The 26,665-nt window shown below is 42.1% G+C and overlaps 1 long non-coding RNA gene across 1 annotated transcript; it reads left to right on the top strand.

Moving 5' to 3' along the window:
* Positions 1–1,885: 1,885 nt before the first annotated feature.
* On the top strand, positions 1,886–25,564 carry LOC143270657 (uncharacterized). Its single transcript, XR_013047898.1, has 4 exons — positions 1,886–9,141; positions 9,230–9,376; positions 9,513–10,039; positions 24,991–25,564. It is a non-coding gene; the product is annotated as an uncharacterized LOC143270657 (long non-coding RNA).
* The last annotated feature ends 1,101 nt before the right edge of the window (positions 25,565–26,665 follow it).

Here is a 26,665-nt window from a genome sequence, read left to right as displayed (position 1 = left end):
GAGTCAAAAGTCACCAATCAGGAGGAAGCTGAAGATGAGATGTAGGTAAACAGTCCAACGGAAACACCAATGTCAATGAGTACACCAAAGGGACACAACTGGGTCGGGTCTCTGCAAAACCACTCACAAAAACAAAACAAAAACTCAAAAAAACCAAAACTTCACTACATGGTGAGACCCTGTCTTAAACAAAACAAAACAAAACCAAGCAAACGAAACCTTTCAGGAACAGAGGCCAGAGCAAAAGGAAGTCAGGGTGAGAGCAACACATATTCTCTGAGCCCTTTGACAGTGTTGCAGAAGCCCTGTATGGGTCTCTTGGCCTTCCCTTTGAGCAAGATTCCCTCGCCATCACTAGTATCACCAAAAGGAAGTGTCACAGTGAAGTAAAGAAAAGCATAGACTCGAGCATCAGATTGTCACCCTCGATCACCAATGAGTCTTGCTTGTCAGCTGTGTGACTGCTGGGTGGTTACTGAATTTACCTTCATAATTATTTCTACATATGCAAAAGGTAAGCAATGCAATTTGTTCCCACTGTATTGGCTTAGTTAGCAAGAAGCAAATGAAGTATACATAAATGAAATACTTTTTAGTGTTATCTCTTTTTTTGTTCATATGTGTACCTGTGTGGGTTTATGTTCATTCACATAGGAGCCCAGGGAGACAAGAAGAGGGTGCTGGATTCCCTGAAACTGAAGTTACAGGAGGTGGTTGTGAGCCACCAGGTGGGTGGGTGTTGGAAATTGAATCTGGGTCCTCTACAAGGGTAGTAGGTTTTATTAAATGCTGACCCATCCTTTCAGCCCCTAGCATTATTTTTTTTAAAGGCCATTAAAAGGTAAATGTAAACCAACTCCAAGCATACTACTCGTACTCATGAAATCCCTAATCAGGTGTCCTGAGCACAAGGCTAGGGTGGTATTATGCCACTGTTCCTGTGGCTAGCTTTGCAAAGGCCACCACTGCTCTGTCCAGCTGGCAGCAGGGTGCAGGCAAGTGAAATCTGTCCTTGATCCTGTCTTTCCAAGAGGATTTTCTGTTTCCCAACAACATGTATTCCTCTAAGTATGCAGACCGTGCTAACCTGAGCTTGTGGAGAGAAAAGCCGCTGACACTGACATACAAATAGAACTGCTGGAGCATTGTCTCCCACTGCCAAGAACTATCAGAAACGCTGGGGAAGGGAGCTCAGTTGATAGAGTGCTTCCCTAGCATGTATGGAGCCCTGGATTCCATCCAGCATGATGGCATGTGCTCATAATCCCAGCATTTGAGAGGTAGTAGCAGGAGAATCAGAAATTTAAAGTCATTATTTCCTATATAATTGAGTTCTAGGCCAGCCTGGGGATGATGGTTTGAATGAGAATGGCCCTCATAGGCTCATATATTTGAATACTTGGTTCCAAGTTGGTGGAACTGTTTAGGAAGGATTAGGAGGGGTGGCCTTGTTGGAGGAGGTGTGTCTCTAGGGGTGGGCTTTGAGGTTTCAATAGCCCTTGCCATTCCCAGTTAGTTCTCTCCTTGCCCCCAACTTGCAGATAAGATGTAAGCGCTCAGCTACTGTTCAAGTGCCATGCCCGCCTGTCTGCTGCCATACTCTCCACCATGATCATGGACTCATCCTCTGAAACTGTAAGCAAACCCCCAAATTAAATGCTTTCTTTTATATGTTGCCTTGGTTATAGTGTCTCTTTGCTGCAAGAAAAGTAACTAAGACACTGGGTAACATGAAATCCTGTCTTAAAAATTAAAACCAAAAAATCTTTCAGGATTTCCCCAAGAAGGAACATCCCTAGGAGGTATAAGAAAATGGAAGGTGTGGATCTGCAAGACTTGTAATTCCAGAGTGGTGGCAGAGATTGGGTCAGAAACTGGGAAATTGTGATCCACAGGTGTCTTTGTCCTCTTTCCCATTTTGTAAAGACTTTGGGCCAGTGATTTTGAAAGTGGGATTTACTGACTACTTGCACGGGAACATACTGGAGAAATTGTAGGTTCTGGACCTCTGAGTTTCGGTTCACTAATTTCAACCACCTGTCTTGCTTACCAGCAGCCACGTGCATGAATTTTGGGAGTTTAATTTTTGAGATGACAACACATTCACATGGCACAAACCTTAAAAATACAAAAATATGGCCAGGTATGATAGCATACACTTTTAATTTCAGTGTTCAAGAGACTGAGACAGGCCGGGCAGTGGTGGTGCACGTCTTTAATCCCAGCACTCGGAAGGCAGATCTCTGTGAGTTCAAGGCCAGCCTGGCCTACAGAGCAAGATCCAGGACAGGCACCAAAGCTACACAGAGAAACCCTGTCCTGAAAAACAAAAACAAAAACAAAGACAGACTGAGACAGATAATTCTCTAGGAGTTCAATCAGCCTGGTCTGTATAGTGAGTTCCATGCTAGCCAGAACTACATAGTGAGACCCTGTCTCAAAAAATATATAATTTAAAAGTCTTCCCCTTTTCATCAGGGATATTCTTACTACTTTTTACAAATGTACAGTCCATTATGGAACTATGCCAAGCTTTATTAAGTAGGTTCCCTGTTGAAGAACAAGTGAATGGTTCCAATATTTGAGTAATATAGTCAACTGATATAATGAGTTATCTCATACATGCATCATTTTACAGATGTAGGATATTGTTTTTACAAAAGGAATTGTTTTTACAGAGACCATAGGGTTCGAGGGTTGCTAACAACATTTGATTAAGCCTCTTTATGAAGACTAATGGGCATGAAGAATTAAGGGAGGGCCTTAAAAATATTCCTCCTTGTTACAAATGAGAAGAAAATTGATTCTTGGACAGAGGACAGAATTTTCCTCAAAGTTGCATGGCATGTTGGTAACAGCTAAAACTGGAGCTCAGATCTCCCTACTTTCAGGCCAGGGTTTTGCTGCCAATGAATTGTCATCTACAAGCAAATGTGGAGTGTCCTGTACTATGGTCTGTAGCCAGGGCAGACAGGAAATGTACTGGAAAGAGGAGGCAGAGTAGCCTAGAATAAATGCCAGATCTCTTCAGACATGGAATGGTGGACTTTCATAAAACACCAGAATTAGATAGGAGCTGGAGATGCAGGCCAATTGGTAGAATATTTGCCTGACATGCACAAAGCACTGACTTCAGTCTCCAGGACTACATAAACTGGGTGTGATGGCATATACTTCTAATCCTCGCACTTAAGTGGTTGGGAAAGGAGGATCAGAAATTCACTGCATATTGAGTTTGAGGCTAGTCTGAGACACATGAGACCACCCTATCTTAAAAAAAAAAAGACCAACCTCTCATTTTCCTTCCTTTCACATCCAGATTATAGTTTGTCCATTGAGGGAAGTCAGGGCAGGAACTCAAGCCAGAACCTGGAGGCAGGAGTGGTTGCAGAGGCCATGGAGGTGCTGCTTGTTAAACTTACTCCTCATGGCTTACTCAGCCCTGCTTTCTTTCCTTTTATTTGTTTGTTTGTTTGTTTTTTGGAGACAGGGTTTATCTGGGTAGTTTTGGCGCCTGTCCTGGATCGTACTCTGTAGACCAGGCTGGCCTTGAACTCACAGAGGCCTGACTCTGCCTCCGGAGTGCTGGGATTAAAGGCGTGCGCCACCAGTGCCTGGGACTCTCCCCCACCAATCATTAACAAAGAAAATACCCCCTTTCTTACAGACCAATCTGATGGAGGCATTTTCTCAACTAAGATTCACTCTTCCCAGAGAACTCTAGCTTGTTTCAAATTGACAAAAAACACCCAACCAGGACACACATCCTTCTGCAGCAATTCCAACATCTGTTTTCACTTTCTTGGCTAAATAACGGGTAAAGAAGATTTAATATGTAGCTGAGCATAACCTTGAGGGAGGGTAGCCTTGAACTTTTGATCTTCCTGACTCCATCTCCTGAGTGCTGGGATTGCAGACATGCACTACCACACCTGGGTCTTGCTTCATCTATTGCTTCATGAGGAGGGACTGTTTGTCTAATGCCCCGATTTCTGAGCTCAGCTTAAAAGGAGTGCGTCTCCTAGTTGCAGCCTTCTGGGAAGAGATCAAGGGAGCCTGGGATCTTTTAACTGTAGGGGCTAAGCGCACCAAACAAAAGAGATGCCATTTTCATACCATGATCAGCCACTCTACAGTTCTAATTTTGATAAGAACAAGACAGTTGTTAAGTGGAGTGCTCCTCATTCAACCACTTAATCAGCCATAGCTGTAACAGCCTGCTCTTGCCTGGTCATCAATCATTTGTCTTCTGAGATCATAGAGGGGGAGAGAGAGACCTCTCAGAATGCAGGTGCTGAAGAAACTTCCATTGCTTTGGCTCTTATTTTTCTTTAACTCTGAAATATATATAGCCCGAGGGAACTGAGCATCCACAGCTGGAGCCCTCCTACATCCCAACCCCATTTTCCAAACAAGAAGATGAACTGGGATGTTGCCAGTATCACAGAGTTTAGCCAAGAATGCTGGCCTGTTGAAATCATCTAACAGCTTTTCTCCAGAGCTTATCTATGCATTCCAATGTCCTAGGCTAGTCTTTCTCAAAGTATAGTCCTTGGAACACATCTGCCAGAATCGCCTGGAAAGCTTGTTCAGAAATGTTTCATCTCAGACTACTGAATTAGAATCTCTGGCAGTGGGGTTCCCAGGAATCTGCATTTTTTCCTTCAAGTTTCTTGGGAAATATGTTATACCCCAAAAGAAGATAGCTGCTCCTCTTTCCGGGAGCAGGTCTGCTTTTTCTCTTTTTGTTTGTTTTTGTGATGAGGTCCATATTACATAGGCTGGCCTCAAGCTTGCCAAGCAGCTGAGAATGACCTTGAACTTGAGATCCACCAGTCTCTACCTCCAGGTTGCTGGCATTACAGGTATGTGCTTCCAGTCCAAGCTGTGCTGGGGACTGATCCTAGTGCTTCATGCACACAGGCAGGCATTCTACTGACTGAGCTGCTTCCACAGGCCTTTGGAGACCTTTGGTTTGGTGGTTCCTGTGCCTTCTCCTCAGATCAGTTCCAATGTGGCAGGCACATATGAACATGGTGGCAATAGCTGGCAGTGTGTATTTACTGGACATTTATCATATGCCGAACACTACACCAAGTGCCTTGGACATTATTCTTATAGATTGAATCTTTTCAACTACCATGTGTGAGAGAAAACAGTGTATGTATCTCAATGATAATGTAACCCAGAGCTTCAGAAGTGAATGGGAAATGAATAGCATGGGGGCAGATCTGGGATTCAAATGGAGCAGCATCCGGCTGCAAAGGGGATGATCTGAGTTGATGGGTTACTGTACCCTGCCTCCAGGAGTCCATCTGAAGCTGGCTCTGACCCGGCTTGTGAAAATGAACTGTTAGAATCCAGCCTCTACTCAGGTCACAGTATCTGCAGTGGCCTCCTCTCATAGATACTAACAGGCACCCCACTGAGACATTATCAGTGACTAGCATCCTGGGTCCAGGATTTCTCACCTAGGGGGTGAGTTAACATCAAAGAAAACATGGGCCAAGCATCCTGCTCCCTTTTTTTCTTCCCCGCCTTCTGTCTGGGAATCAGAAAGTCTGACTGCAGACTTGTGCTGTGAAACCTTCCCCATTTTCTGAAAGGTATAAAAAAGAAACGGCCCAGGTGGGCTCTGAATCATCTCTTCAGAGACCCCACCTCTTCCGTCTCTGGTGCTAGAGTCAGATCTCTCCTCTCATGCTGCTGTCTCTCTGTCTGTCCATGGCATTAAAAACTTTTCTAAGAAACTCCTTGCTGTTCAGTGATCCATCTCCGTGTCCTCTTGAACAATCCCCTCCCTGAAACCGACCAGGGCATAGTCATCCTGAATACACCACTGTGATGTAGAGAGATCTCTACGGTGGGGGAAGGTAACTTATCTGTAGCATTCTTTTGTGAACAGATCTTTTTCTTCTTCTTCTCACATTCTTCGCAGGCCTAATACACCGTCTTTGGCATTCAGCCCTGTTTGCCGAGAGTAATTGGCTTCTCTGTTTACCTGAGCTTGCAGCATTCTGGACAATGATATTTGTTTGGCTTGACACTCTGTTACAAAACTGCTTTTCAAGCATGCTTTCCAAGTACCAGATTTTTGATGTAGTGCTGAGTGCTTGTCTCACAAGTGTCAGCTTTCCCAATTCACTGTCTACTTCAGTCAAGCTCTAACAATACCCACTGTTTACAAAGTAACTGTTAGATATTTGTTTGTCTACACAAGATGAGTCCTCGGAAAAAAAGCAATTAAAAAAACTCTTACTTTTACTCGAGTTACTGAGCGCTGGGTTCATCTTGAGATGAGATAGCTAGCGAAGAACAATCATAAAATAAACATTGAAGAAAAATAACACTCTCCCTGCTGAATTAATTCGGTGCCACTATTTTCAGTAGATTGGTCACTGTTTTCATCAATATCAAACACTGGGGCTGGAGAGATGGCTCAGTGATTAAGAGCACTGGTTGATCTTACAAAAAAAAAAACCCGGGTTCAATTCCTAGCATCTACATGGCTGCTCACAACCATCTGTAACTCCAGTTCCAGAGCATCTGATGCCTTCTTGTCTTCTGAGGGTACGAGGTATGCAGGTGGTGTACAGACAACATGCAGGCAAGACAGCTGTAAATAAAACTTTGCCTAAAAGAGAAGAGATTTTTAAAGCAGTCAAACACTGCAATCCATCAGTGTGCTGGCCTTCAAGGGGCTGCCACACATCTGCTTTTAGAAACTGGCCTGTCTGGAAACAAAGACAAATTAGGTCTCAGAAGGGCACTCATTTTTGGCCTTTAATAATGTCAAGAGCATAAAGAGTATAGTTCTGTTGGACGGCAACAGGGTAGGAATCTAAATCTGTAATTGAATGTACAGTCCCAGAGGAATTCTTCCTTCCCGGATATTGGACTAGATGATAGCCAATGGCTTTTTTTTTCTCTAAACACTGAAAGCAAAATATCCAAAGCCAGCGCCGGAGAGGTGGCTTAGCAATTAAAAGCACTGGCTGCTCTTACAGAGGACTGGGGTTTAATTCCCAGCACCGACTTGGCAGGAACTATTTGTAACTCCAGTTTCAAGGATCTGATGCCCTCTTCTGGCCTCTGTGGGCACAGTGCATGTAAGTGGTACCCAGACACAGATGCAGGCCAAACAGCCATAAACATAAAATAAAATTAAAATTAAAGATAAAATGAAGCTGCCGTGCGGCGCGCTCCTCGGCCAGCGAGGAAGAACGACCACCACGCGAGGATTCTTCTCAGATCACACTTTATTGGAGCGCCTCTTGGTTAAGGGAGAGCGGGAGGTGAGGGGCCCCGAGGACTAAACTGCCGCTGCTTATAAAGGGAATCAGGCAAACGTGCCGTACTGTGATTGGGTCCCGCCAGAATGCTAGCACGGGGAGCCACGGGATAGGCTGAGGACATAAGGCCAATTACCATACTCGTGCATCATAGCCAAATATGGAGTTGTTTACAGCTGGGCTACCAGGAAGCCAGCACCATCTTAGAATGGCGGCTCCCTACACTGTCGGACTGGTAATAGCCAACGAGGAACAAGCCAAGGAACTGAAGAGTCATGAGGAGAAAAGAGACAAAGCAATTTGACGCCCTAGAATAATTATTCTCACCTTTTCCTATAGCGATAGGAGCTTTAGCTACATGGCATAGGTTAAGACTCTGTTTCTCAGCATCCCTTGTATCTAGATGTGATTCTGTGACTAGGGCCTGGTCAGCAGTCAAAGCACTCTATCACCGAGCTCCATCCCCAGCTCTTTGTGTATTTGATGCGTGGTCTCACCGAGTTGCACAAATTGCCCCTGGATTTCCTTTGTAAACTCCAGGCAGGTCTTAAATTTCTCATCTCTAGGCCTCAGCCTCCTGAACACGGATTTATAGGCCTGTGCCACCAGGCCTGGCGGCGGCTGCTACTTCTTTCCCTCCTCCTCCTCCTCCTCCTCTTCCTCCTTCTTTTTTCTTTTAAACTAGATAGTTTGGGGTCTTTCTTATTGGAACAGTTGAGTGTATAACTAATGGGCAACTACTGGTAAGATTGCCCTGGAAAGTTGGCTATGTGTTATCCAAGCACACATTATCTGTGGAGTCTGGGCAAGCTGCTGGAGGGGGTCTGATGTGAGTGAGTGAATGTTGTCTTTCTACTAAACTCATTACAGGCCCTATTTCCAAGGCATAATAATATTGAAAAACCCAGTTGCTGGTTTCTTTTCTTGTTCATATGTTTTTGTTTTGTGTTAGCTCCCCTTTCTCTTTAGATCTCTTTCTCCCCTTTGATCATGTCTTTGTTTTGTTTTTCTTGATTTTGCTGTGTGTTGTCTTGTTTGAGGCCGGATCTCATTTATCCCAGGTTGGCCTTCAAGTCATAGCTTAGGATGATGCGCATCTCCTCATCCTCCAGTCTCCATATCCCGGAATTGCAGGTATGTACCACCATGTCAAATTTCATGCTGTTCTGGGGATCAAACCCAGGGCCTTGTGTATGTTTGGCAAACAATCTACCAATTGAGCTGCACCCCACCAGCCCCTGTTTATCTGTTTGTATTAACATATTTTTGTTTATCCATACAGGGTAATCATAAAAATAAGGTTCTGGTATCAGATTAGTGTGACTTTGATCAAATCTTAGCCACAATGAGGATTAGTTTCTTAGTTAAAATATAGTCAAATCATTGAATTCAAGAAGTAGTTGTAAGGGACTATGAGTCGGGATCTTTGAAAACATCTAGAATATTGGACAGTTAGGCAATCAATGAATATTATATTTAATAATGCTAACAATCTCATAGGTACATCATAAAGTGACCATTGCATGCATATGTGCTAGACACAGTGATGGCTTCTACATAAACTGCTCATTTTCGCTTGTTTGGTTTGTATCTAGGAGACATGGAAGGCTTTCAAAGAGCTGCTTAATTGGGGGTTTGAAAGAATGTGGATGACTAGTCTCACTTAGCAGAGAGCAGAAACTTGCCTTGGGTCTGGAAAGCCTTTGGGCAGGAGAGGGTGGCAGGAAAAAGTAAGTCCATTCATTCTAGTTTGGTGATAGTTTCCTTTTCTGTCAAGGAAAGTCCCTCACTGAGTTTTCCAACACGCCACCTGTCATCTCTCTTGGAGAACAGCTGGCATCTCAAGCATGTAAGTCTGTTTTATTTTTTAGATTACATGTTTGAGTGCTTTGTCTGCATGTGTGTATGTGTACCATATGCCTTTCTGGTGCCTGCAGAAGTCAGAAGTGACACAGGAACCCCTGGCACTGGAGTTACAGACCGTTGCCAACCACTATATGAGTGCTTGGATTTGAACCCGAGTCTTCTGCAAGAATAACAAGTACTCTTAACCACTGAGCCATCCCTCCAGCCCCCTAAAGCATGTAAGTCCTTAGCGGCATCCTTCCTAACTAAGAGCCTACTACTAGTTTCAGTGACATTTCGTAAATCATTGCCCTCTTCTGAGCCTCGACTTCCTCATTTGTGAAATGAGCTTATTAATGATATTCACTTCTGTAGGTTTGTTATGAAGAGTTAATGAGATAATGCATGCAAACTGCTGAGCATGATGCCTGCCACATAGCAATCAGTAAGCATTAGTTATTTTCATTCACGCATTAATTCATTCACTCCATGAGGATCTGTTAAGTGCTTGGAATGAGCTGTGCTCTGAACCTTCCAAAACTTTACACTTTCACTGGGACTACAAGACAAAGCACAACCTATGAAACATTATGTATATTTTTGGTTGCGAGCCTAGCCTTTAAAGGCTGAGCCACCTCTCCAGCCCGAAATGTTACATATAAAGTTGAGTGGGATCTGTGACAAAGAAATCAAGATAGAGTAAGGGAAAGGAGAGGACATTAAGGAGCCGAATCATGCTTCTAAAACTTCCTTCCTTTGATTCTCCCTTCTGCCAAGCCTTAGAGCTCTTTTGGGATCCACCTTGGAAAGCCGGTGGACTTGAAGGATAGGACTCGGTTTTGCAGAGGGAAACGGGCAGCTTGGGCAGGAACGAGTGGAATAAGAAGAGCAGGCTGCCTCAGGTATTAAAGGTTTGATAGCTACACACAGAACTTGTTCTCAATTGCTGCAGCTCAGAGTTTCCTAACTAGTGTGCCTGGATAACAAAGAAGGCCCCTGAACGGTCACCCTGGGATGCGAACAGCCTGTTTTCATTTTCTTACAAAATGCTAAAGGAATGTCAGCTTTTGCCGTGCCTGCCAGCCCCTGCAAAGGGAAGCACAGGTTTCGATTCTCTCTGAGAATTCTATTGAGGAGAAATTTTGAAGCATGTCCCACAGCTAAAAGGAAGGATAAAGACATTTGGAGTAGGTTATGGAGAATTGCCTAGAGTCTGAGTCATGCTAGCAAAGGTCAAATCCAGGGTCACTGTACCATTTTCCACACTTGCCATATATGGTAAAGAGCTGTTACCATTCAGCTTGCTCTGTACACTCAGCCCAATCTTTACTGACAAAAGAAAGGAAAAGCAAATTTATTGCTCAACCACCCAAACCAGACCTATGGGGCAAACCTTTGTTCCAGTTTGCTCTCTGCTGCTGTAATAAACAGAATGATCAAAGAAAGATTTATTTTAGCTTGCAGGAGGTTATAGTTCACCACTGAGGGAAGCCAAGGCAAGGCCTTAAGGCAAGAGCTTGAAGCAGAAACCAATGGACAGAACACTGCTTACTGACTTGCCCTTCAGGTTCTCTTTGCTAGCTTTCTTATACATCCCAGGTCCACTTATCTAGGATCACAGTGGGCTGGTCCCTCCCATAACAACTAGTAATCATGAAAATGCTGACAGAGGAATCTGATGGGAGATATTCCTCAGTTTAGTTCCCAGTTTTTTATGGAGCCATTCTGAGCAACCATGGCCCTGGAACACAGATTTAGGTTACCCCAAATTCCATGTTCCCATGTGGAAGCAATTTCATGAAGTTTTATAGTTTTATATAACAAAGAAAGCCATAAATCAAGGCAAGTTTTAAATACTTTGGTGGGCACATCAGAGAGGCAAGTACATGGGATGGGGGAAGCTTTTCTATAGGTTCAAGATGCTATCTGATGTCATTCTTAGCTGTGGGGTGGGTGGAAGCTAGTGGTCTGTTAATAGATTCCAACAGGGTTTTATTTATTAGTCACAAGATATTAGTTTGGACACAGAGGTAGGCAAGCCATGGCTGTTCCAGAGAGCTAGAACTAGCCTAAGATAAGGCAATTAGCCTCTGGACCTGCAACATTCCAATCTCTCCACAGTCCTGGAATTCTAATCAATCAGTCCCTGCAGACACTGCTTCTTTTCATGAGTTTTTGTTCTCATTAGTCATCAGAGCCTTTGAAGGTAAGATCATAGTCTGCACATCTGGAACCAACTAGAAGGGAAGGCCACATCGGTATGATATATTGGTGAACATCTTTTCTTTCTTCCTGACTCCTGGGAAAGGGACTCCAGAGTTCGATTTCAGTGGGTTTTTTTTTGTATCTTATTAAACAAAATAGGTATTTGGTTCCTTCTTGATGGATGTTTGGTGGGCTTTGCAGAATTTTTCTCCCCAGTACTCCCTTTCTTTGTATTACCAATATTCTTGTATTCTCTTGTATAATCCGTCTGTATCATCAACAGAAACAAATGTAGCTAATGTAATCAAACAAAGCAAGTCAAAGAAGAATTTGCTGAAAGGATATTGTGAGTGATGGGTTTCCAGAATCAAGAAGATGCTGGGAGACGAGGACTGGAAGATGGACATGAGCTAAAAGAGCTCCAGAGGCCCTCAGAAACATCTAGCAGGAGCAGTCTGTCCAAGACATTATAGTCAAAGCTCAGCATCCTCAAAACTGTTTCTAGAGACACATCGTCTCTGTCTCTCCATCAGTTCTAGATTCATAGCCCCGGAGGAGGAGGAAAAGGGAAGTGCGCCTCTGCAGTTAAGGCTGAGTACTGTCCCCCTAAGGTTTATTTTGAGAGAGCACCTTCAAACCGGGAGATGAGTGGTAGACAACAAATACATAACCTGAAAAAGCTGTAGCCTTTATAACCTCCCACAGCACTAAATATTTTAAGTGATTTTACTTTTAATATTTTAAATCAACATACAAAATAACAAATTTCATTATGACATCTTCACATATGTAGATCATGGACTTGGCTCATATTAGCCACCCCATCATCTTCTCTTGCTTTAAGCTACCCTTTCCTACTGGTCCTCTTTCTCTCTGTGAATAGTCCCTGATCTACCTCCATGTGTGCATGTGTATGTATGTATTAGTTTAATCTATATCTCACATGTGAGAGACAGCATTTGACATTTGTCTTTTTGAGTCTGTCTTGTTTTTCAGTTCCATCCATTTCCCTCTAAGTGGCATAATTTCATTTTTCCTACAGCTGAATGAATTACCATTGTAGGTATGTACCATATGTCCTTTAAAAAATTTTAGCCGGGCGGTAGTGGCACATGCCCTTAATCCCAGCACTTGGGAGGCAGAGCCAGGTGGATCTCTGTGAGTTCGAGGCCAGCCTGGTCTACAAAGTGAGTTCCAGGAAAGGTGCAAAGCTACACAGAGAAACCCTGTCTCAAAAAACCATAAAAAAAATTTTAGATGTAATTTTATTTTATGTGTATAGATATTTTGCCTGAATTTAAATCTGTGCACCATGTGTGTGCCTGAAGTCCACAAAGCCCAGAAAAGGGCATCAGATCCCCTGGAACTGAACTTACAGATGGTTGTTAGCCACCATGTGGGTGCTGGGAATCAAACTTGGGTCCTCTGTAAGAGTGGCCAGTGGTCTTAACTGCTGAGCTACCTCTCCTGCAAGGTACTACAATATATATCCATTTACCTGTTAATGGACACCAATTAGATTCCTTCTCTTGGCTATTTCAAATAGTGCCTCAGTAAATATGACTGTGTAGTATTTGTGTAGTATGGGGACTGAATTTCCATCGGTTACATACTGAGGAGTTTGTTACCAATGTGCTAAATAATGCCAAAAGTGGTCAGAGAATACACATTTTATGATTTGAACCTTCATAAATCACTGAAACTTAATTTGTGGTCCCAAATATGGTCTATCTTAGTAAATAATCTGTGTATATTTATAAGAGATGTTGGTTATGTTCTTGTTAGATAGAGCATTCTATAAATGTGAATTATGCTCAGTTGATTGATGGTGCTGTTGACTTAAACTATGTCTATACTGATTTCCTGTCTCCTTGTCTCATGAATTATTGAGAAGAGTTATTGGAATATGCAATTAGACATAGAATTACCTATTTCTCCTAGAAATTTCATCACTGTCTGTTTCAGGTGTGCTGAGTCTCTGTTATTAGGGAATTAGGTTCTGTCCATTTTTTCCAGTGTATTTTCTCTGTGCCATTCAGCTTGGTTCCTTTTTGTTAGTTCTGTTCTGAGTTCACCGGTTCTTTCTTCTGTCTTCTCCACTCTGCTACTGAACCCATTCTTTGAAATGTTTCTTTTGCCTTTGAGATCTTTGAATTCTAAAGTGGCGCTTGGATCTCCTTTGTTTCTTTACTTCTTTTCTGAGAATATCTGATGTTTACACTTGTACTCGTCTTTGTAATTGTTCACTGAAACATTGTATGATGAGTATTCCAAACTCTTTTTTTTTTTTTTTTTTTGGTTTTTCGAGACAGGGTTTCTCTGTGTAGCTTTGCACCTTTCCTGGAACTCGCTTTGTAGACCAGGCTGGCCTATTCCAAACTCTTTATCAAATAATTATGACATATGACATTTTTTTCATTCTTCAGTCAGAAGGCTTTTGTTTGAGACTAATTTAATTACATCATTTCCCCATCCCTTTCCTCCCTTCAAACCCTCCTATATATCCCTTCCTGTTTTCCTTCAAATTCAAGGCATCTGCCTCTGCTTCCCGAGTGCTGGGATTAAAGGCATGCGCTACCATGCCCGGCCCTCATGTCCTCTTTTTCCACTAATTCATATTACATGCATGTATGTATATATGCATACATATATATTCCTAAATATAACCTGTTGAGTTTGTATAATGTTACTTGTATGTATGATTTCAAGGCTGGCCATTTGTCACTGGACAACCAGATGGTGTACTTTTCTCTGGGGAAGACCACTTGTCCTCCCAGCTTTCTAGGTTGCCTGGAGTTCTTCGTGTATGGTTGAGGCCTCATGGGCTTCTCCCCATCCACTTTGGCATGTCTGCTGATGTCACCCTTACACAGCTCATGTTTGGGCAGGCATGTCACTAAGAATTTATGGGTGTAGCTTCTGATGTTACTAGGATATATAATCTCACAGGAAACTCCCATGGCTCTTCAACTGTCCTCTGGTTCTTAAAATCTTTTAGCTCCCTCTTCGGCAATGTTCCCTGAACCTCAAGTGCAGGAGTGTTTCCTAGATGATCTAGCATCTTGATGTTTTGTATTTATTGACTGATTTTTGCATTTAATTTGAGATCTTCCTAACTCTTAGCATGACACATGATTTTTGTTTGAAATCTGATTATTTCAGGTTACCGGGTATTATTTAAGCCCCTGTTTTCACTGGCTTCTTTCAAGAATCAATGACTCATGTACATATTATTGTCATGTGAGGAATGATATTTTCTGTTCCCCATCAACTTCTGTTGACAATCAAGAATGGGAACTACTCATTAGTTATAAATGGAAACTGGAAGTCCAGATCTCTACTGAGCCTTCATTTATATTCTCTGGCTGAGAAAAATAAGGATGACTTGTTACTGACATGGTAAATGGAGGTAATTTTATTGCCATTCATTACCATCTTGACTCTTAGATAAGCTACCTTACCTGAGAAAGGCAGGGAGGCGTAGTACCTCTGACATGTTGATAGGGTAGAAGCCCCGACGTTTCATTTGGTTGCCACTGACAATGTGGAGGGTGTTGTTATGAACTAGCAGTGGTGGAAGTCCCAGGTGGCTACTCTGAAACCTCTTTGGCAGTGTGGATTGTGGAACCACATTATTGCCTGGTGGGCCTAGAAATAAAGGTCCCTGTACTGGCTGGCTTTGTGTGTCAACTTGACACAAGCAGGAGTCATCAAAGAGGAAAGAGCCTCAGTTGAGGAAATGCCTCCATGAGATCCAGTTGTAGGACATTTTCTCAATTAGTGATCAGTCGGGGAGGGCCCAGTCCATTGTGAGTGGTGCCATCCTTGGGCTGATGGTCCTGGGTTCTATAAGAAAGCAGACTGAGCAAGTCATGAGGAGCAAGCCAGTAAGCAGCACTCCTCCATGTCCTCTGCATCAGTTCCTGCCTCCAGTCCAGGTTCTTGCCCTGTTTGAGTTCCTGTCCTGACTTCCTTCAGTGAAGAACAGCAATGTGGAAATGTAAGCCAAATAAACCCTTTCTTCCTCAATTTGCTTTTTGGTCATGGTGTTTTGTTGCAGCAGTAGAAACCCTAACTAAGACAGTCCCCCACCACACTAGTGAGTGCTGGTACAAATTATGGTAGGTTCATAGATTTTTCCAGTAGTGCTTGGCAGATTTGGAGGGCTATCTTATGAAAGTGGTCTGTCTTGCTAGGCTACCCATTTTGCTAGAAAGACCAAAATTGTTTCCTGTTAGCTTCTCTGAATTTCTGGCTTCCTCAGCTTCAATTATGAGATTCTTAAGGCCAAGGAAAAAAGAGATAACTAGACACCACATGGTTTGTTGGGTTCTTAAAGTCACAGACAGTCTGTTGTCTCTATTTTTCTGAATCTTCTCAAGTTTGTTTGTTTTATATATAATTCCCAGGGCTTTTAGTTGCATATAGTGGGAAGAGTTTGGCGAAAGTATCTTCTGTAACTTCCCTGCAGCAGAAGACCTATAATCCTCTACTTTTTTGTTTGTTTTTTTGAAAGATATTTTGACTTGGTATGGAGTTGTAAGCAGATTTTTTTTTCAACTCTTTAAAGGCATTGCTTCAATGTCTTCTTGTTTGTGCTATTTCTGATGAAAAATCTGTTATTATCCTTAGTGTTGTTTTTCTGGATAGAATGTCTTTTTCCGTGTTGGAGATTTTCTCTTCATCCCTGGTGTTGAGCAATTTGATGATGATGGGCTTGGTATGGTTACCTTTCTATTTGTTGTGCTTGGGGTTATATGTGCTTTTTGTACCTGTAGTTTTATAGCTGTGATCAAATTTGGGACTGTTATTTCTTCAAGTATTTTTGTTTCTCTCCACCTTGCTTCTACTTTGGACAATCTATTACACATATTGCTTGTCTCACTGCTCACTGCTACTCTGCTGGGTTTTTTTTAAAATAAATTTTCTTCTGTCAGTGTGTTTCATTTTGAATCATTTTTATTACTGTGGAAAACTACTTGGAAAATGGTCCTCAGTGATCCTCGCCTCCTGGTTTTCTGTTCTTTAGTGCCCACCCTTTTAGTTTGGGTTGGATCTAGTGACTTTCTCTTAATGAATATGGCTTTTTTTTCTGAGACAGGGTTTCTGTGTATCCTTTGCTGTCCAGGAACTTGCTCTGTAGACTGGCCTCAAACTCACTGAGATCCTCCTGCCTCGGCCTCTCAAGTGGTGGGATTAAAGGTGTGTGCCACCACCACACCTGGCTAAAGATGGCTTTTCTGAGATTAGGTTGTAAATGTCTATGAACTTCCCAATGACAAGATTCACGTAACAAGGAAATGAAGATTGCTTCTGATCAGCCACTGTCAATGACTCAAGGCCATCGGTGCAAAAGGCTGTAAGAAACTGTCCTATGAACTACAGGCATAAGTGTGCAAGCAGATGCTTCCTCAGTGGAGCAGTGAGACCACTGTAGCCTGTACAAGATCCCGAAATCGATCTGAGCGTCTTAAAGTGCAGAAACCAAGACATTTTAAACACTGTTATTTCATGTTTCTAAATTTAGCAATAATTTGTTATACGTAAATTGTAATAGTGCTAAATAGTTGGGTACTAGGGAGTATAGCCCTGTTTATAAATACATGAGAAAGTGGGAGCCACTTTGGAGCCTCAAAGTGAAAGAAAACTGGAAGACTGTTGGAGGATCATGCTAACGACAGGCTAGATTGTATTGAGCAAACCAATGGAGAATATGTGATTAGAAACTAGAGAAGAGGGGTGCTTATTGTATGGAAACATGAAGTTTAGTGATGTGGTCGTGCATAACAAACAACATGCTTAATAAACTTGAATTTCAAGCCAACTTTTGAAGATACTACTTTGTGTCCTCTTCTCATTTAAAGTAAAGGATGAGAAAAGAGTGAGAAATTGAGTGGAGAATGTTTTTCTGGGCAAATAGAAGGTTCCACTCTATTTAAATTTATGATAAAACAATAATAACGGCAACAACATTCCCAACAATATAGACAGAGCAATGTGCATTATGTTAAACAAGAGTACAGGATAATGTCTTTATAAGTGTTGGTGTTTAAAACTGAAACACTAGAAGGAAGAGGTTGGGGAGGGCTAAGGTTGTGAGCAAGAATTAGGTGTATGTATCTTTTATTACCTGATTTTTTTTAATTGAACTTTTTTCATTTATTTTACTTACCAACCACAGTTTCCCTGGGAAGGGGAAATAGAATTGATCTCCTGGGTAAATGGCGTTGGGGGGTAGGGGTGGATGGGACCATGAGAGATCAGGTTAGGAGATCTGGGAACAGGACAGAGTGGGAGAGTAATGAAAGAGATATCTTGATAGCGGGGCCATTTGGGGGTGAGGGAGAAACCTGATGCCAGGGAAACTCCCAGGAATCCACAAGGATGACCCCAGCTAAGACTCCTAGCATAGTGGAGAGGGTGCCTGAACTGACCATCTCCTGTAATCAGATTGGTGACTACCTTAATTGTCATCAGAGAGTCTTTATCCAGTAACTGATGGAAGCAGATGCAGAGATCCACAGCCAAGCACTGGGCCAAGCTCCTGGAGTCCTGTCAAGACCATGATGGGAAAACCCACAGAGACAGCTGACCTGAGCTCATGGGAGCTCACAGACTCTGGATCTGGATTGACAGCTAGGGAGCCTGCATGGGACTCATCTAGGCCCTCTGCATGTGGGTGATAGTTGTGTAGCTTGGTCTGTTCGTGGGGCCCCTGGCAGTGGGATCAGGACCTGTCCCTGGCACCTGAGCTGGCTTTTTGAACCTATTCCGGAAGCTGAGTTGCCTCGCCGAGCCTTGATGCAGGGGGAGGAGCTTGGCCCTGCCTCAGATTGATGTGCCATGCTTGGCTGATGCCCATGGGAGGCCTGCCCCTTTCTGGAAAAAGAAAAGAGTGAGGATTTTTTTCTTCAGTTTCATCTCTTTTCCGTGGTCTTATTCCTTTGCTTCTTCAAATTTGGGATTGATTTTCTGGTCATTTAGTCAAGTTGCCAGTTTGCTCATTGGAGTCTTTCAGGAGTCTATCCTCAAGCTTTCAGTTTCAAGTTCAAGGGTGATCTTGTACTTCTCCTCTGCCTTTGTCCACCTTCTGAGCACTGCATTAGCATGCCTAGTGTATGCTGTGCAGGAGATTGAACCCAGGGCCTTGTGTATGCTAGACGAGAATTCTCTCTACCAACTGAGCCGCATCTCCAGCCACAAGAGGAGAATTTGTAAATGTAATGGAACCAGAAATTGATCCAGGAAGTAAAAGATACTGAAGAACTGCTTCCTGTAGCCATGGTGATGGTGGTGGTTAGTCTGTTTGTCAGCTTCACTACATCTTAAATCCAAGAGATAAACTGCCAGGCACACTTGGGAGGGAGTTTCTTGATCAGATTATTTGAAGTGGGAGGACTCACCCTAAATGTGGGTGGCACCTTCCAGTGGCCTGGATTAAAAGAGATCTGTTGCGGGATAGTCCATCATACTGTGAACTCTGAATCTGCATTTGTGCTGATTAAATAAAATTAACCTTGGGTCAGGAGGCGGAGTTAGTAATTAGTTGACAGCGAGTAATCACAGAGCATCAGAGGGCATCAGGAAGAGATAGATGTATCAGAAGAAGTAGGGCACAGGTTTTTCTGGTTTGGCAAAGCTGAAGCACGGGTCTTTCCGAGATGCTGGCAAGAAGAGAAGGTTAGCTAGTTGCAACCCAGCCTCTCTGAACTAGGAGGTTTTCAACCCAGGCTTTGAATCTTGAGGCTTATTTATAACTAGAACAATAGAGATTGAGGTAAAGCTACTTTTAGCGGCAGCAACAGAGCCGGTGTCTGTGGGAACAGAATCCCCACCAGGCTGTGGCCTGAGCAGCCAGGAGAGAAGCAGGCTGGTAACTGTGGAGTTGCAATTGATGGCTGAAATAGCAGTAGATTAAGGCACAGCCACTGTGCCAAAGATAAAACAACAGAGGTCTAAGGGAAAGGCTTTGGTTTTGCTTTGTTTCTTTAACGTTTCACTGGTGACTTTGAGCATCCTGTCATGGCTGCCACTGCTGCTGCTACATTCTTTTACTGCTACCAGAACCCAGTTTTTCCAGGATTCAATTAAGAACTGAAGCTCTTGCCAGGAATCACTCAGCCCTCCAGGACCAGTCTGGGGCCACTGAAGCATCCAGCTTCACAGACTGGGCAGCTACTATGTCTTAAACCTCTCCAGTGTGAAGACAGCCATTGTTGGACTAACCACTGGGCATTTGAACACTTGGGCTCCAGTTGGTAGTGTTCGGGGTGGCTTGGGAGGAGTGGCCTTGCTGGTGGAAGCATGTCACTGGGGTGGATGTTGAGCTTTCAAAGCCAGGAGCCATTCCCAGGGCGCCTTCTCTGCTTCCTATGGGTGGTTTAAGGTGTGAGCTCTCGGCTTGCTCTTCCGGTCACCCTGCCTTCCTGCTGCCATACTTCCTCTTTTTGTTTTTGTTTTTGTTTTGTTTTTCCGAGACAGGGTTTCTCTGTGTAGCTTTGCGCCTTTCCTGGAACTCATTCTGTAGCCCAGGCTGGCCTCGAACTCACAGAGATCCACCTGCCTCTGCGTCTGGAGTGCTGGGATCAAAGGCATGGGCCACCACTGCCCGGCTTATACTTCCTCTTATCCCTCGGGAACCATTAGCCTAAATAAATGCTTCCTTCTATAAACAGCTTTAATCATGGCGTTTTATCACACCCATAGCCAATCAAATAAATCTCCTTTTAATATATATTCATTTTACCAGTTCTGTTCTTCTATAGAACCCTAACTAATACAGTGATGCACAGTTGTGATCCAAGCATTCAAGAGACAGAGTTAGGAGGATGATCACGAGTTTGAGACCAGCCTTGTCTTTATATCCAGTCCCAGGCCAAGACTGGATATACACAGCAAGACTCTGAGAAAGAAATGGAATAAACAGTGGAAAAAAGAAAGGAAAGAAGAAGGAAAGAGGAAAGGAAAGGAAAATAAAGGAGAAATTGCTTCTTGTACACACACAAAAACATGGTCCACAGAAACATGATTATATAATTTTATGACTTATATTAAGAACTGAAAATATTATTCAGTAATATCAAGGACCTACAAAAGCAATTAATTGTATGCTCAATTCTCAGATCTTCTTATTGAACAATAATGGCTCTTACCAAGCCAAGTGACATTTTCCTTGAGCTGGATAAGCAGAGTTGCAATATAGAAAATGATTTATTTTAAAGATAATTACAGATTAGAGCTGGAGCAATGGCTCAGTGGTTAAGAGCACTTACGGCTCTTGAAGAGAAACCAGATTTGGTTCTCAGCACCTGTACATGGCTCACAACCATTCATAACTCCAGTTCCAGGGGATTGGATGCCTTCTTCTGACCTCCAAGGCACTACATAGTATATGTAGTACACATACACATATACATGCAGGCAAAGCTTTCAGACACATAAAAATAAATACATCTTTAAAGATAATTGCAGGTACTATTTGTCTAACAGTCATAATACTTAGTGAGACTCAGAAATTCCACAAAGGTTGCAACAGTAAGGAAACAGATCACAATCTTATCGGCAATAAGGAGACTGAGGAAACTACACATTTGCAACTATGTGCTATTTTTTTCATCTTAAAATGAAGGAATATTCAGAGAATGGAAGCAAAAGCTTGGAGAATGGTGCCTACTGCCATGGAAAATTATTCCCAAGCCATGAAACCTAATTAAGAAACTTACAATGTTTGGATGACTGGGTTTCAGAATCCTTGCTATGGACCAGAAACTCTTATGTGGATCTGATTTCATCCTATTTGGAACAGGGATGCCTCTCGTACTTTAGCAGTTACCCTATTCTGTCAGATTTACCATTATTTATGAGAAGTTTTTCTTTGTTTTGCATGAGGTGCCAGCTTGTCGGCTTCATTTTACAGATCTCAAAATGTAACTATATCTGAAGAATTTCAAACAGCCCTGAATTACATTGAGTTGACAATACCCCTGAGTTCTAAACTGACCTGATAATCAGAGTAGATTCTGAGGGGCATGAGGAGTGGGCAAATGCTTCCATTGGAGGGACATACATTATTGGAGGAGCTGAGATGAGACTGTTCCGATGTGGCTCGCAGTGACCCTGACCTCTGTTAGGAATGCTCTCCCTCTGGGTAGGTGTTGAACCTACTGACTTGTCCATAGCAAGGAGAATTTAGAAAAAATGAAAGCAGCCAGGCATAGCGTCACATGCCTTTGATCTCAGCTCTCAGAAGGCAGAGGAAGGCAGAGGCAGGCAGAGGCAGGCAGAGGCAGGCAGATCTCTATTAGTTTGACGCCAGCCTGGTCTACAGAGTGAGTTCCAGGCCAGCCAGAGCTACATAGTGAGATCCTGTCTGGAGAAAAAAGAAAGAAAAAATTGAAAGGATTGTTCTTTGAGAGTTAGTTTATTCATCATTGTTATCAACTTCCTGTTTACTCTTTTGCTCTCTTTCTCATTCTCATTGACTCTCTCTGCTGAAGCCAGCTGATACAGTATGAACTTCCACATGAGAAAATTATATGGCAAGAAACTGAAGGTGACTATGGCCAACCCCCAACAAGTAACTGAGGCCCTCTGTCCAACAGCCTCTGAGAAATTGAATTCTACCAAGAATGTGAACTTGGACATAGATTCTGCTCCTTTTAAACCTTCATGTGAACAAGTCCCCAGCCAACATTTTGGTTGCAACTTTGTAAGAAACTCCAGTGGGGTGATTTTGACCAATTATACTCATATTTCTGGCTGCCAGAACTCAGATTTTTGTTTGTTTCAAGTGGGAAGATCCATTTTTTAAAATGTGTGTTGGTGTTTTGCCTACATGAAGGTGTTGGGTACCCTGGAACTGGAGTTACTGACAGCTGTGAGCTGCCATGTGGATGCTGGGAATTGACCCCGGGTCCTGTGGAAGAACAGTCAGTGCTCTTAATCACTGAGCCATCTCTCCAGCCCCAAACTTAGATTTTTTTTAAAAGGGGTTGTGTCTGGTGATGACCAGCCTATAGTTAGCTCTACAAGGACTGAGACAGGAGGGTTGCAAGTTCAAGTCCTGGATTACATGGAAAGTGTGTGATCAGACTGAGCTGTACAGTAAGACACTGTCTATGGAAGTGGGGGTAAAAAGAGGTAATAGCCTGTGCCATTATAAGGCTAAGTTTTGAGGTAATTTGTTAAACAGCAATAGATAACTAATATAGATGCTGTCTTTAGTTAATAGACACAGTTGCCGTTTTTGCACCTATTATTTTGTACAGGTAACAGGTTATCCTTTTCTTTTGTCTTTATTAGATTTTGTTATGAGTCTAATACTGGCTTTGCAGAAAGGCTTTGGAAACATGTTTTTCCCATGCTCTGTTGTGAAATAGTTTCAGGAGTGTTGATACTAGTTTTTTTTTTTTTTGTCCAATCTGTGCATCCATCCAATACTGCACTTTACTTTGCTGATAGATTTTTTTTTTGCTTTTTACTACAGCTGCAATTTCATTGTTTGTTATTGACATTGAATTTGTACTGTATCCAGTCCATTTGGTTCAATTTTGAGAGGTCATACTTATCTAAAAATTTGTCCATTTTTCTTAGATGTTCCAATTTGTGGCATACAATTTTTCAAATAGCCTCTAATGAGCCTCTAGATTTCAATGATATCTTTGCCTCCAATTTTATTTACTTGGACTGTAATTTACTTTTGTGGTTAGGTTGCGGCAAGAAACAGTTGTTGGGCAGAGTCTTCTGTAGATGCCTATGAAGTCAATTTGACCTATAGTGTTTACTTTTATTTTTAAATTATGTGTATATGTGTGTGCCTGTATGTGGGTTTGAGCTCTTGAGTGCAGGCCTTGAGGAGGCTAGAAGATGGCATCAGATTCCCTGGAGCTGAACTTGAAAGCAGTTGTGAACTGCCCGACTTGGATACTCAGAACAGAACTCTGGTCCTCTGGAAGAGGGATGTGCCTGATAGTATTATGTCAACTTGATACAAGTTAAAGTCATCTGAGAGGATGGAATCTTAATTAAGAAAATGTCTCCATAAGATTGGGTTGGAGACAAGTCAATAGGGCATTTTATTAATTAGTGATTGATTGGGGTGAGGGCCTAGTCCATTGTGGGTGGTGCCATCCTTGGGCTGGTGGTCCTGGGGTATATAAGAAAGCAGGCTAATCAAGCCATGAGGAACAAGTCAGTAAGCAGCACTTGTCCATGGCCTCTGTATCAGCTCCTGCCTCCAGGATTCTGCCCTATGTGATTTCCTGTCCTGACTTCCTTCAATGATGAACTATGATGTGGAAGTATAAGCCAAATAAGCCTTTTCCTCTCCAACTTGCTTTTTGATTATGGTATTTCATCACAGCAGTAGAAACCCTAACTAGAACAAGTGATATGTATTCTTAACTGCTAAGACATCTCTCCAGCCACACACACTTCCAGAGTTTAATGAAACTCTGGCATGCTGTGGAATAATCCTTTATACTATGAAGATTTGTTGCTGTGATTGGTTTAATAAAGAAGCTGACTGGCCAATAGCTGAATAGGATAAAGTTAGACAGGAAAACCAAATTGAGGATGCTGGGAAGGAGAAAGGTGGAGTCTGGAGTCACCAGCCAGACACAGAGGGAACAAGAGATGAACACGCCATGTTAATAAAGGTAACATCACGTGGCAGAGTGTAAGTAAGGAATCTGGGTTAATTTAAAATGTAAGAGCTAGTTAGTAATAAGCCTGAGCTATTGGATAAGCATGTATAATTAATATAAGCCTCAGTGTGTTTACTTGAGAGCAGCTGTGGGATAGGAAAACTCCACCTATACTGGTATTTCTTTGTCAATGCTTTTGTCTGATTTATTTGTTGGAGAGGGTGGGAAACTGGTCATCCACCATTATTGCATCATGGCCTACTTCTCCATTTATGTTCCATAGATTTTGACTTACAAATTTAGTTTGATGATATCTAGTGCTCATGTACATGCACAAGCACACATAATCTAATCATTGTGTCTTCTTGGATTGCTCTCTTGGTTAATACGTTGTGACTCTTTCTCTTCTGATTTTGTTTTAAAGTCTATCTTTTTCAGATTTGAGTGCAACTACTTCTGCTTTCTTTTGCTTGGACTATAGTTTTCCATACTTTCATTTTCAATCTGCATGTAGCTCCCATTGAGATGAATTTCTTCCAGCTGGCCTATTGTTGGATCTTGATTACTAAATCAATCATCTGATCTGTGTCTTTTAATTGAAAATGAAGAATATTTACATACAGAGTTATTATTTAAGGTCTCTCTTAATTCCTATCTTCTTATTACTTTTCTTATCCTTATTTTGAAGTTCTGTCCATTTTTCCTCTATATTCTTCTTACAGTCATGGTGATTTACTCACTTAATCCTGCTTGATTTTTCCCGATCTCTCTTGCTGTCTCATTTTTTTTTTATTTTTTTTAAATTACTTTGCTATGTCCTTTTAATCATGTTTGTTTTTTACATCTTTGTATGAAAAATTAATTCAAGTATTTTCTATAGTGCTGGTTTAGTGGTCATGAAGTACTTAATTTTTGCTCGCCTTGGAAGACTATTTTATTTATTTTATTCTGAGATATAACTTTTCTGGATAATGTTACCAAGATTGGCATTTATTTTCTTTCAGGGCCTGAAATGCAGCATTCCATACCCTTCATTCCTAAAGAATTTCTGCTGAACCAGTTGGCGCACACCAGTAGGATTGGCTGAAGGAGACGAGGCAGGAGGATCACAAGTTCAAGGCCAGCCTGGGCTACACATTTAAAAAAAAAAGAATTTCTGCTGAGGAATATGGGCTTACCTGTATGAGTGGCTTGGTATTTTTGTTTTGAAACTTTCAATATTCTTGCTATGTTCTTGTCTTTTGACAGTTTGACCGTAATAGGATATGAAGTGATTATTTTCCGATTATTTCTATCTGGGGTTCTAAATGCCTCTTCTACCTCAATACATACATCTTTCTAAAGACAGGGACAGGCTGGAAATATGGCTTAGTGGTTAATAGTGCTTGCCACACAACCATAAGAACCTGAGCCGTGTGGTGGTGTCGCACACCTCTAATCCCAGCACTTGGGAGGCAGAGGCAGGTGGATCTCTGTGAGTTCGAGGCCAGCCTGATCTCCAAAGCGAGTTCCAGGAAAGGCACAAAGCTACACAGAGAAACCCTGTCTCGAAAAACAGAACAAAAAAAAAAAAAAACAAAAAAACAAAAAAAGAACCTGAGTTGGTGTGTTCTTGCCTGTTCCTGGAGCTCTAGTATTATGATGGGGGAACAAGAAGATTGCTGGGCCTTGCTGCCTACCAGCCTAGCCAAAAAAAATATGATCTCCAGGTTCAGGGAGAGACCCTATCAAAGGAATACAGAAAAGAGTCATAGAGGAGGACTTCTAAATTCCTCTTCTAGCCTTCAAACATATGCATATACTCAGATTTATGCACAAAAGGAAGGAAGGAAGGAAGGAAGGAAGGAAGGAAGGAAGGAAGGAAGGAAGGAAGGAAGGAAGGAAAGAAGGAAGGAAGGAAGGAAGGGGAAGAGAGAAAGAGAGAGAGAGAGAGAGAGAGAGAGAGAGAGAGAGAGAGAGAGAGAGAGAGAGAGAGATTAAAAATAGTTTGGGAATTTTTATTTATTTATTTTTATTTTATTTTATTTTTTTTATTTTTATTTATTTATTTATTTATTTATTTATTTATTTATTTATTTATTTATTTATTTATTTTTTTGTTTTTCGAGACAGGGTTTCTCTGTGTAGCTTTGCGCCTTTCCTGGAACTCACTCTCTAGTCCAGGCTGGCCTCAAACTCACAGAGATCCGCCTGGCTCTGCCTCCCAGAGTGCTGGGATTAAAGGCATGCGCCACCACCATCCAGCGGGAAATTTTCTTGTATTATTTCACCGAATAGATTTTCTATGTCATTAGCCATTGGTTAAGCTCTCTTTCATTTATAGCAATTACCATAAATTTGGTCTTTGAAGTTCTGTAGACCTCTTGTATGTTGTTTATAATTTCTTATTGTTTTTTATTTCTAAATAAATTCAGCTGAATGTTTTATTTGACTTATTTTTTCAGATGGTGTCTTGTGTATCACAGGCTAGCCTCAAATGTACCATGCAGTTCAAGATGTGCTATGGGATGGTCTGTATGTCAAATTGTTCTGATTGGTCAATAAAACACTGATTGGCCAGTGGCCAGGCAGAAAGTAGGTGGCCAGGCAGGAAGTAGGTGGGACAAGGAGAGAGGAGAATTCTGGGAAGCAGAAGGCTGAGGCAGAGAGACACTGCCAGCTGCCGCCATGACCAGCAGC

Source organism: Peromyscus maniculatus, chromosome X (assembly GCF_049852395.1).
Source record: "Peromyscus maniculatus bairdii isolate BWxNUB_F1_BW_parent chromosome X, HU_Pman_BW_mat_3.1, whole genome shotgun sequence".
In the NCBI taxonomy this organism is placed as follows: Eukaryota; Metazoa; Chordata; class Mammalia; order Rodentia; family Cricetidae; genus Peromyscus; species Peromyscus maniculatus.
The sequence above is the reverse complement of the archived record's forward strand: the minus strand, read 5'-3'. Positions and strand labels throughout refer to the sequence as shown.